Source organism: Notamacropus eugenii, chromosome 1 (genome assembly GCF_028372415.1).
Source record: "Notamacropus eugenii isolate mMacEug1 chromosome 1, mMacEug1.pri_v2, whole genome shotgun sequence".
Lineage (NCBI taxonomy): Eukaryota > Metazoa > Chordata > Mammalia > Diprotodontia > Macropodidae > Notamacropus > Notamacropus eugenii.
The window spans coordinates 127,369,682-127,379,302 of NC_092872.1; positions in this window are offsets into that span (position 1 = coordinate 127,369,682).

Sequence of the window (9,621 nt, forward strand, 5' to 3'; positions counted from 1 at the left end):
GCCCTAGGTCTAAGCCCCAGGAGGCCTCGGCCTGTCCCCGAAGTGAGCGCCCCGCGCTCCTGCCGTCCCCCCCAAACCACCCATCCCCCCACGCTTGACAGGGAGTGTTGAAGAGATGCCCTGTGGGAGCAAGGTTCCGAGGTGTGATGCTGGAACGCCCCGCCTAGGTCTGGTCCACCCCCCCATCCAAGATCCAGCGGCAGGTGGCTGGAGCCCCGCGCCCCCCGCCCTGGCCCCGGGTCTGGCCCTTCCCGCTGCGCTCCGCCAGCTAAAAACGTGGCCGAGTTCCTGACTCCGCATTCAGATCTCCAGTCTGAAGTGACGGGCCAACCAGAGGACACAAAGGCACTGTGCGCCCCGCAATGTGCCACCGTACTTTGTGTGAAAGTGAAGAACTGGGAACCGAACACGTGCCGAACACGTGCTGAACTCTCGGCAGGTGCGGCTTCAGACGTCAGCGCTCACCTGAAACCAGCGGGCCGCTCTCCGTCCTCATTGTCTCCTTGACAGTCTCTCTGTGTCTCGGTGCTCTCGCCGTCTGAGTGCTCCATCTCCCTCTCATTTAGGGCAGGTCTGCTGACCATGAGTGTCCCTGAAGACTGCCCTAGGTCCTCCTCTTCTGGATGATTGGGCTTGATGATCTCAACTCCCGTGAATTTCCATGCAGATGTTTCTGGTATCTGTTTGTCCAGCCCTAACCTCTCTCCTGACCTCTAGTCTCTCATCTCCAACTCCCTATTAGGCATCTCTGACTAGAGATCTCAAATTCAGCAAGTCCAAAATCTTCCCCCAAACTCTCCTTCATTCTTCCTAACCCTTATTACTTACTGCCAAGAGTACCATCATTCTCCCAGTCACCCAAGCTTACAACCCTGAGGTTATCCTTTACTCCTCACTTGTCTCTCCTATTCAATCAGTTGCCAGGTCTGGGCATTTCTACATTGGTAACATCTCTCATATATGCCCCCTTCCCTCCTAATACTGCCACCACCCAGGTACAGGCCCTCATTATCCCATTCCTGGACTGCTGCAGTGGCCCACTGGTCTCCCTACCTCAGATCTCTCCCCCTACTCCAGTCCATCCTCCACTCGGCTCTCAAACTGATCTTCCTAGAGCATAGACCCTACTGTATCACATGCCCCACTTTCATAAGCCCCCATAATTCCCTATTACTTCTAGGATCAAATATAAAATCTTTGGCATCAAAGCCCTTCATAACTGTCCCTTCTACCTTTTCAGTTCTCTTGTACCTTACCCTCCACCACAAATGCTTCCATCAAGTGATGCTTGATGTTCCTTTAGATACTCCATCTCCTGACTATACATTTCACTCGCCATCCCCACCCCCAGTACCCCTTCATTTCCACCTCCTGGTTTCCCTGGCTTCTTTCAAGGCTCAGTTTAAGTCCCATCTTCTGCAAGAAGCCTTTCCTAGTTCTCCATATTCTTAGTGTCTTCACTCTGTGATTATCCCCAGCATATCCTTTATAAATATATTATTTGCACATTGTCTTCCCCATTAAACTGTGAGCTCTTTGAAAGCAGTGATTGTTTTTTACTTTTCTTTGACTCTCCAGAACATAGCACAATGCTTGGCCCATGGTGGGTGCTTAATAAATAAATGCTTGTTAACTTGATATGCATGTAATAGAATATTACTGTGCTATAACAAATGAATATGATGATTATGGAGAAGTGTGGAAAGACCTCTGAAATGATGCAAAGTGAAACAATGAGGAAAGTGGCATGCTTAATTACCACAACAAAGAAAATGGAAGGATGACAAAATGAAAACTGGATACTGTGAGATTATAAGGACCAAACTTAGCCCCAAAGAAAGGGTATAGAAAGCACCATCTAACTCCCAAACCCAGTGTGGAACACTGCTTATAATGCCAAACTTTAAAAAAAATATATTGATTTTGTTAAGTTTTTTCTTCTTTTAAAAATCACTGATTACAGGGAATGAGTCTTGGGGAGGGATATTTGAGATATATAGGCATAAAAAACAAAAGATAAAATTTTAATAAAATGATGGGCCCAGTGGAATAGGATAAAGTTTAACTATAGGAATACAAGGTTGGTAGTTATTGTTAGATGACAGTTAATCTGCAGAGGACCTAGGACTTGGAAACTCAATACAAGTCAACAGTATAACTTAGGAATCCCCAAAAGCTAATACAATTTGAGTCATGGTGCCCAGAACAAAGACTGAGACTTTGAGTCAGACCACCTGGTCCCGTCTCCAGTACTTACTAGGTATGTGACCTTAGGCACGTCACTTAGTCCACTCGAGGCCTTAATTTCTACACCCGTAATTTGTACTACCTGCCTCTCAGCGTTATTTGAAAAAATGGATTTGTCAACTAATACATAAACATGAAGTGGTATTAGCCTACCATCTTATGAGAGTATCTTAAATTTTTCTTCCAATGATAAAGCTCTATATTTTAAAATACCTTTTGGCTTTAACTACCTTAATATATCCCACCTACTCTCAATGAGCTAATCCCTTATATCAAAGAATAAAAAATAAAGAGAAAAAAAAACGGTTCAGGAAACCAGATAACCTGGTAACTATATCTGCCAATATTTGCAAGATTCTACACTCCAGAGTTCCAACCTCTGCAAAGAAAGGATATATATTTTCTCAATTCTTTTCCAGTGCCAATCTCATAATTACAAATCATTCTAAAATTCTCTGATACTATGATGCTATAATGATGCTAGATAGGCCTGAAGCTAGGTTTTATAGAACCTAAATCTCCAATGCTACCCACCCCTTTTGCCAGCAACAACACTTCCCTCACAACACAAAATACTGATACGTCCATATTTGCCAGGCCTTATCTATACATGCTGTGAAAACTTTCCTTTTCTAATATTAAAGATAATATTTGGGCCAAACACATAATGAATAATTTGATTGTATCTCCTTTTAATGGATACCACTGATATGCTGACATTTATATTTTTAATTATGCAACAACAAATGGTAGGTATGTTCTCTAAATCTTTACAAGAGTAAGATACATTTATTATCTATATGTTCCAGCTGCCTCTAATTCACAGCTGTTTGGAGTATACTTTTCAAAGACAGAAGCCCACTTAAGCACAAGGAGACTGCATGGCTAAGATACAAAAAAATGCTCACTGTTGATTTAATAGTTCACAAGAGGGGTTGGCAGCTGTTGTGGGTAGGGTCCACCAGATGGTTCTCACAATACTGTCATCTGTTAGAAACTTAGCTGAAAACCAGAATGTCCATGAAGTATGCTTTTAACAAATAACCCTATGGATTCTCAGAATTTCCAAAGCAATAAGTCTTACTGCCACAGCCTCACATACAGTAAGAACTTCAAGCTGAGTCAGCACGTGAAAGGCAAAAGGGAACAGAAAACCTGGTTTTGTAAAAAAAAAAAAGGGGGGGTACAATTGATAAATGGTCAAAGGATATGAACAGGCAATTTTCAGAAGAAGAAATTTAAGATATCTATAATCATATGAAAAAATGCTCTAAATCACTATTGATCAGAGAGATGCAAATCAAAACAACTCTGAGGTACCACATCACACCTATAAGATTGGCAAACATGACAGAACAAGAAAATGATAAATGCTGGAGAGGATGTGGGAGAGTTGGAACACTAATTCATTGTTGGTGGAGCTGCGAGCGCATTCAACCATTCTGGAGAGCAATTTGGAACTGTGCCCAAAGGGCTACAAAAATGTGCATACTCTTTGACCCAGCAATATTGCTACTAGGACTGTATCCCCAAGAGATCATAATAATGGGAAAGGGTCCCACATGTACAAAAATATTTATAGCACCACTCTTTGTAGTTGCCAAAAACTGGAAGTCAAGGGGATGTCCATCAATTGGGGAATGGCTGAATAAATTATGGTATATGAATGTAATGGAGTACTATTGTGCCATAAGAAATGATGAACAAGAAGACTTCAGAGAGGCCTGGAAGGACTTATATGACCTGATGCTGAGTGAAAGGAGCAGACTAAACAGATATGGCCTATATTGAATTGCCTGTCTTTCAAGGGGAAGGGGTGGAGAGGGAGGGAGCTAAGGAGGTTGGAACTCAAAGTGTTAGGACCAAATGTAATGTTCTTACCACTGGGTAACAAGAAATACAGGTTAAGGGGTCAAGAAAGCTATCTGGTCCTACAGGACAAAAGAGAAGACGGAGACAAGAGCAGGGAGGGAGGATAGAGGAGAGAGCAGATAGGTCACAGGGGCAATTAGAAAGCTCGGGTTTGGGGGGGGAGGGGATAAAAGGGGAGAAAATTTGTAACCCAAAATTGTGTGAAAATAAATGTTAAAAATTAATAAAAAAAAAAAAAAAAGAAAGGAGCAGAACCAGGAGAACTTTGTGCACAGCAATGACCACAGTGTGCGAGAGTTTTTTCTGGTAGACTTGGAATTTCGTAATAACACAAGAACTTCTTAAAAAAAAAAAAAATCCCAGTGGTGGTTCTCTAAGGCAAAATGCCTTCCACACTCAGAGAAAGAAATATGGAAGTCATTCGCAGAATGTAGCAGATCATGTTTGTGTATGTGTATGTTTTTGTGTATCATGTTTTGATTTGTTATATGATTTCTTCCATTTATTTTAGTCCGACTACATAGCATGACTATAGTGAAAATGTACTCAATAGGAAAGTATATGTAGAACCTATACAGAATTGTATGCAGTCGTGGGGAGGGAGGGGGATAGTGGGGGGGTAGGTGTGGGGGGATAAAATCTCAATTGTATGGCAGTGATTGTTAAACATTAAAAAATAATAAAAAAAGAAAAAGAAAAAAAAAGGGGGGTAATCTTGATTTAAAGCTGTTACTTTCTGAAAGATTCCCAGGAAGACAAACACCTGCAGTGTTATGGAACTATATTATGTCAAGAGACCCAAGTCTAATACAATGCCAAATGCTCATTGCCAAAACCAAACCTGCTTTGTATGTATTGCATTGGGTCTTTGTGGGGTTTTTTTGCGGGGGAAGTTTTATTGCTGTCTTGTTTTTACAAGAGTAATTTCTGGATATCTTTCCACACCTCCTACTCCCCCCCCCAAAACAACAAAAAAACCCTAATCTCTTAGAACAAAGGAGTTAAGCAAATTACTGACAGCGGCTGCCTCGGACAACAGACGTAATGTTCTGCTCTTAGTCCCTTGCCTCTCTGTCAAGGGGAGGGGAAGGTATTTTACATTATCTGTAACCTTTTCAGTTACTCAATTTTCATTTACATTGGCGTAGTCATGTATATTTTTCTCATTCTGCTTATTTTTCTCTGTATCAGTTCACAAAATCTCCCCATGTTTCTCTGAATTTCTCCTATTGCCGCACAATAACATTCCATTACTTTCACCTACCAGTTTTTCCGGCTCTTCCTCAGTTGATGGGTACCCACTTTGTTTCCCATTCTTTCCTACCAGAATGGTTACTGTGAATGTTTTGATATAGGACTCTTCTGTCTGGGTCCTTAGCTCTGGGGATATATGCCCACTAGTAGGACTGCTGAGTCAAAGAAATAGGAACTGTTTAGTCACTTTTCTCATGTAATTCCAAAATATCTTCCAGACCAATTCACTGCTCCAAATAGTGCCTTTATTAGTGTGCCTGTCTTTTCATAATCGCTCCAATGCTCGTGACTTCCCCCTTTTATCCTCTTTGCCAGTTTGCATCACATGAGGTAAAACTGCAGAGTTGTTTTCGTTTGCATACACCAGTGTTGCATTGTGCTATCAATCATGCACAAAGTTCAGAAGTTGTAGAGCTAAAAAAAGAAATTGGATGGCTGTTCTAGTCTGCCATGAATGTTATTTAACAGGGATTTATACAAAACATCATATAAGGTACTATGAATAGAGTGATAGTATGCCATAACACAGTTGTTCCCAAGCTGGGATATGAATTTATCAAAGGAGCTCAGGATTTTTGATAAATAATGGCATAATCCTATTGAAATAAATCTATTTTGTTTCTTATGTGTATAGACATGGTGAACTCAAGAATTTATTTATTCTCAAATTAAACAGCGAGTACAGAGAAGACTACTGAAAGCCAAGGGCATAGGGATGAAGAAAAGCTGGGAAACTCTGGTGTAATGTATAGAGAATTGGCTGGATTCAAGTAGAATCTCTGACATACAGCTTGTGTATGTGACCCTGGGTAAGTCACTTCTCAGTGCTCTAGGCAACTCTCTAATACTGTGAGTTATGGAGAAGGTGCTAACCTGCATGAGTGGAGGAAGCTCCCTCACCAGGAACTCTCTATGTATTTGAAATCATAGGTTCCATTCTCATTCTTAATTGAATTAATAATTATACACACACACACATATATGCACACACATACGTATATATATATATATATATATATATATATATATACACATACATATACACACATACAGAAGCCAGGAGGACTGAGTTCTAGTACACCTTTTATCTGCTGAATTCTATGCAATTTCAAATGATAAGGTGGAATGACATTGAATAATATTACCCAGCAATCCAAGTTCCTTGGCTAAAGGATAAATAGTATATTAAAGCTTTAAAAAAAAAAAACAAAACAACTGTTGAGGTAGAGAAATAATAGAAAAAAATTAAAATAAGGCACACCTAAAATATAAAGGCTATAAGGCTGCAAAATGTTTCCTCAAGGAAAATATTCTTAAGTTTATCTGATTCTTTACTATGTAAAAGCAAGTGCTGGTACCCAGAGGAAACGATGATTTTTGTGCTATAAAAATTATAATAAATTCATTGTTTGACTAAAATACAAACTAGGAAAATTATTTTCATAGAATGTTTTATGAAATCTGTATGGGGGCATACTTTTTTTTTCCTAAATGGATGCTGTTACTACACAAAGTTCAGAAACTACTTCCATAACGTTACCGGGACAACCAAAACAGCTGTAGTTCCAGATAAAGAGGTGTAATAAGCTTAAAACTCAGAGGCAGCTGGTGGCTTGGTGGATAGAGCACTAGATCTGGAGTCAGGAAATTCTGAGTTAGAATCCAGCCTCAGACACTTCCTGGCTGGGTGACCATGGGTAAATCATTTAATTTCTGATTGTCTCACAAAAGGATCCATAGGAAAAGGAAAAGGCTAACCACTCCAGTATCTGTCAAACAAATGTCGTGGACAGTTACGATCCATGGGGTCGCAAAGAGTGGGACACAACTGAACTCAAAGAGCAGTCATTATTAGTTCCATGCCAACCTGGAAGGTCCCTGGCTAACCCAGAGAAATGACTGGCCCTGTACGATTTAACATCAGGGCTTTGAGGCATAGATGACTTTGTCATCCATTTTGCAGAGGAGATTAAATCTAGTAATGACAATAGCTAACATTTATATCATGCTTACTGTGTCAGGCACAGTGCTAAGTACTTTACAAAGAGTATCTCCTTTGATTCTTACAACAACTCTGGGAGGTAGATACTATTATTACTCCCATTTTACAGATGAGGAAACTGAGGCAAACAGATTACATGACTTGCTCACAGCTAATAAGTATCTGAGGCTGTATTTGAACTAGAACACAGCTAGAAAGTATCTGAGGCCATACACAAACTTCAGTCTTCCTCACTCTAGGCCCAGTACTCTGTCTACCTGGGGGAGAGGGAATGATAACTAACATCCTGGAGGAATGACAAAATTCAAAAAGACCTTGGTAGGCTAGAATGATGGGTCAAATATAACAGGCTTAGATGTTAACTCTTACCCGTTGGTTAAGAAAAATCCATTTGAAAAGTACAAGATGGAAAGTATGATAAGACAGCAGTTTATCTGAAAAAGGACTACAAGATTAAGTGGACTTCAAGCTGTTATGGCAGGGAGATGTGATACAGCAACCAAGAGAGCTAGGAGAATCTGAAATCTGCACTGACAGGAGACTTGCTCCCATCACATCTAAAGTATCACTGAGTTTGGGGGTGGAGGAGGCATATCTTAGGAAAGTCACACAAAAGCTGAAGAATGGAAAAAGGGGGCTATGATTGTGAAGGGCCTTGAAATGATGCCTTGTGTGGATGAGCTGATAGAGCTGAGAATGTTTAACCTAGAGAAGTGTGAAATTGAAAATTGATTTTAATTTTATTTTGTTAAGACTTACTCTCCTTCCCTGTATGTGTCCAAATCCCTTGCTGTTGCAAGTTCACTCAGGTAACCTCAGGTTACCTGGGAAATGATCTACTCTTGGTAACTTGTATCCTGATCTTGTAACTTCACCAATCACCTACTTTCCTTAGAATCTTTACTAACCTAAGGGTCAAGCTCAGTTTTAAACTGTTGTAGAAACTCCCATTGCCTAAAGACTAATCCTGTTACCTGAGAACTCATCTCATTGCCCTAAGATGAATGGGGAGTGGAGATGCCATTCACCTCATGTCATTAAAATATCGAGCCAATCAGAAGATAGCAGTGTTACTGAGCTTTTGCTCAGTCTTCTTGTTAATCATTATAAAAGATTGTATCATCCCTAATTTGTGGTCTTTAGTCATTGAGAGGTTGTTGATTCCATTTATTGAAAAATGCTAGTCCATTTAATGGATAGTGCTTGGAAAGGGGCAGTTAGGTGGTGCAGTGCGTAGACAGCCAGTGCAGGAGTCAGGAGGTCCTGAGTTCAAATCTCACCTCAGACATTTAACACTCACTAGCTGTGTGACCTTGGGAAAGTCACTTAACCCCAATTGCCTCATCAGGATTGCCCCAGTCATCCTGATGAATATCTGGTCGCTGGATTCAGATGGCTCTGGAGGAGAAGTGAGGCTGGTGACCTGCACAGCCCTCCCTCACTCAAAACAAAGTCAAGCGCAAGTCAGGTCATCATTTTTCTGATAGCATGGTCTTCTTCAGCAATGAAGGACGAACACACACATACTTTTGGAACTTTATCTCAGAATTTCTTGTGGGATAAAAAAGCCTGAAGAGGCTATGAAAGCTTCCTACAAGTATTTAAAGGATTGTATGAGAGATGTTGGACTTCTACTCGAAGGCAGAAGGAAGAACTAGGAACAATAGATGGAAGCTGCAGAGACAAATTTAGGCCTAATGTAAGGAAATATTTCCTAAGAATGACAACTATTCAAAAGTGAAAGGGGAAAAGACTAAAGACCACTTGTTGGGCCTGCAAAATGATTCTGGTTTAGTTGTGGGTGGGACCAGATGGCCTCAGGGTCTATTCAATCCAGAGATTCTAAAATTCCCCTACAATCGGGGCAGTGAATTCTCTTCAGGCCAAAGGCAGAAGGTGGACCTTTGGTAAGTGTGACTTCTGTGATAATGAGCGATCCCTCCCTGTGGGGCTAAAGGGCTGCCCAAGTCAGCTCCCTGTTAGAGAGTTTCTAACCGAGCATCGTTTTAAGTGAGTTTGTCTGAGGGACTGCTCTCTAATAATAAGGGAGCAAGCTAGGTTCCTTGGTGGGGTCCACTGAACTCTCCCGTAACATTTCGCTTTTGCTTGGAACCAGTGGTCTCATCAACTAAGATACACTGTATATGTACGTCAACGTGTGGAGCGAAAGTCCTTCCCTTCGCCATCTCAGCCAAACTGCTTTTAGAACTCTGTTCAAAGCTGAGTTTTGGAGTCCAGTAACTTGA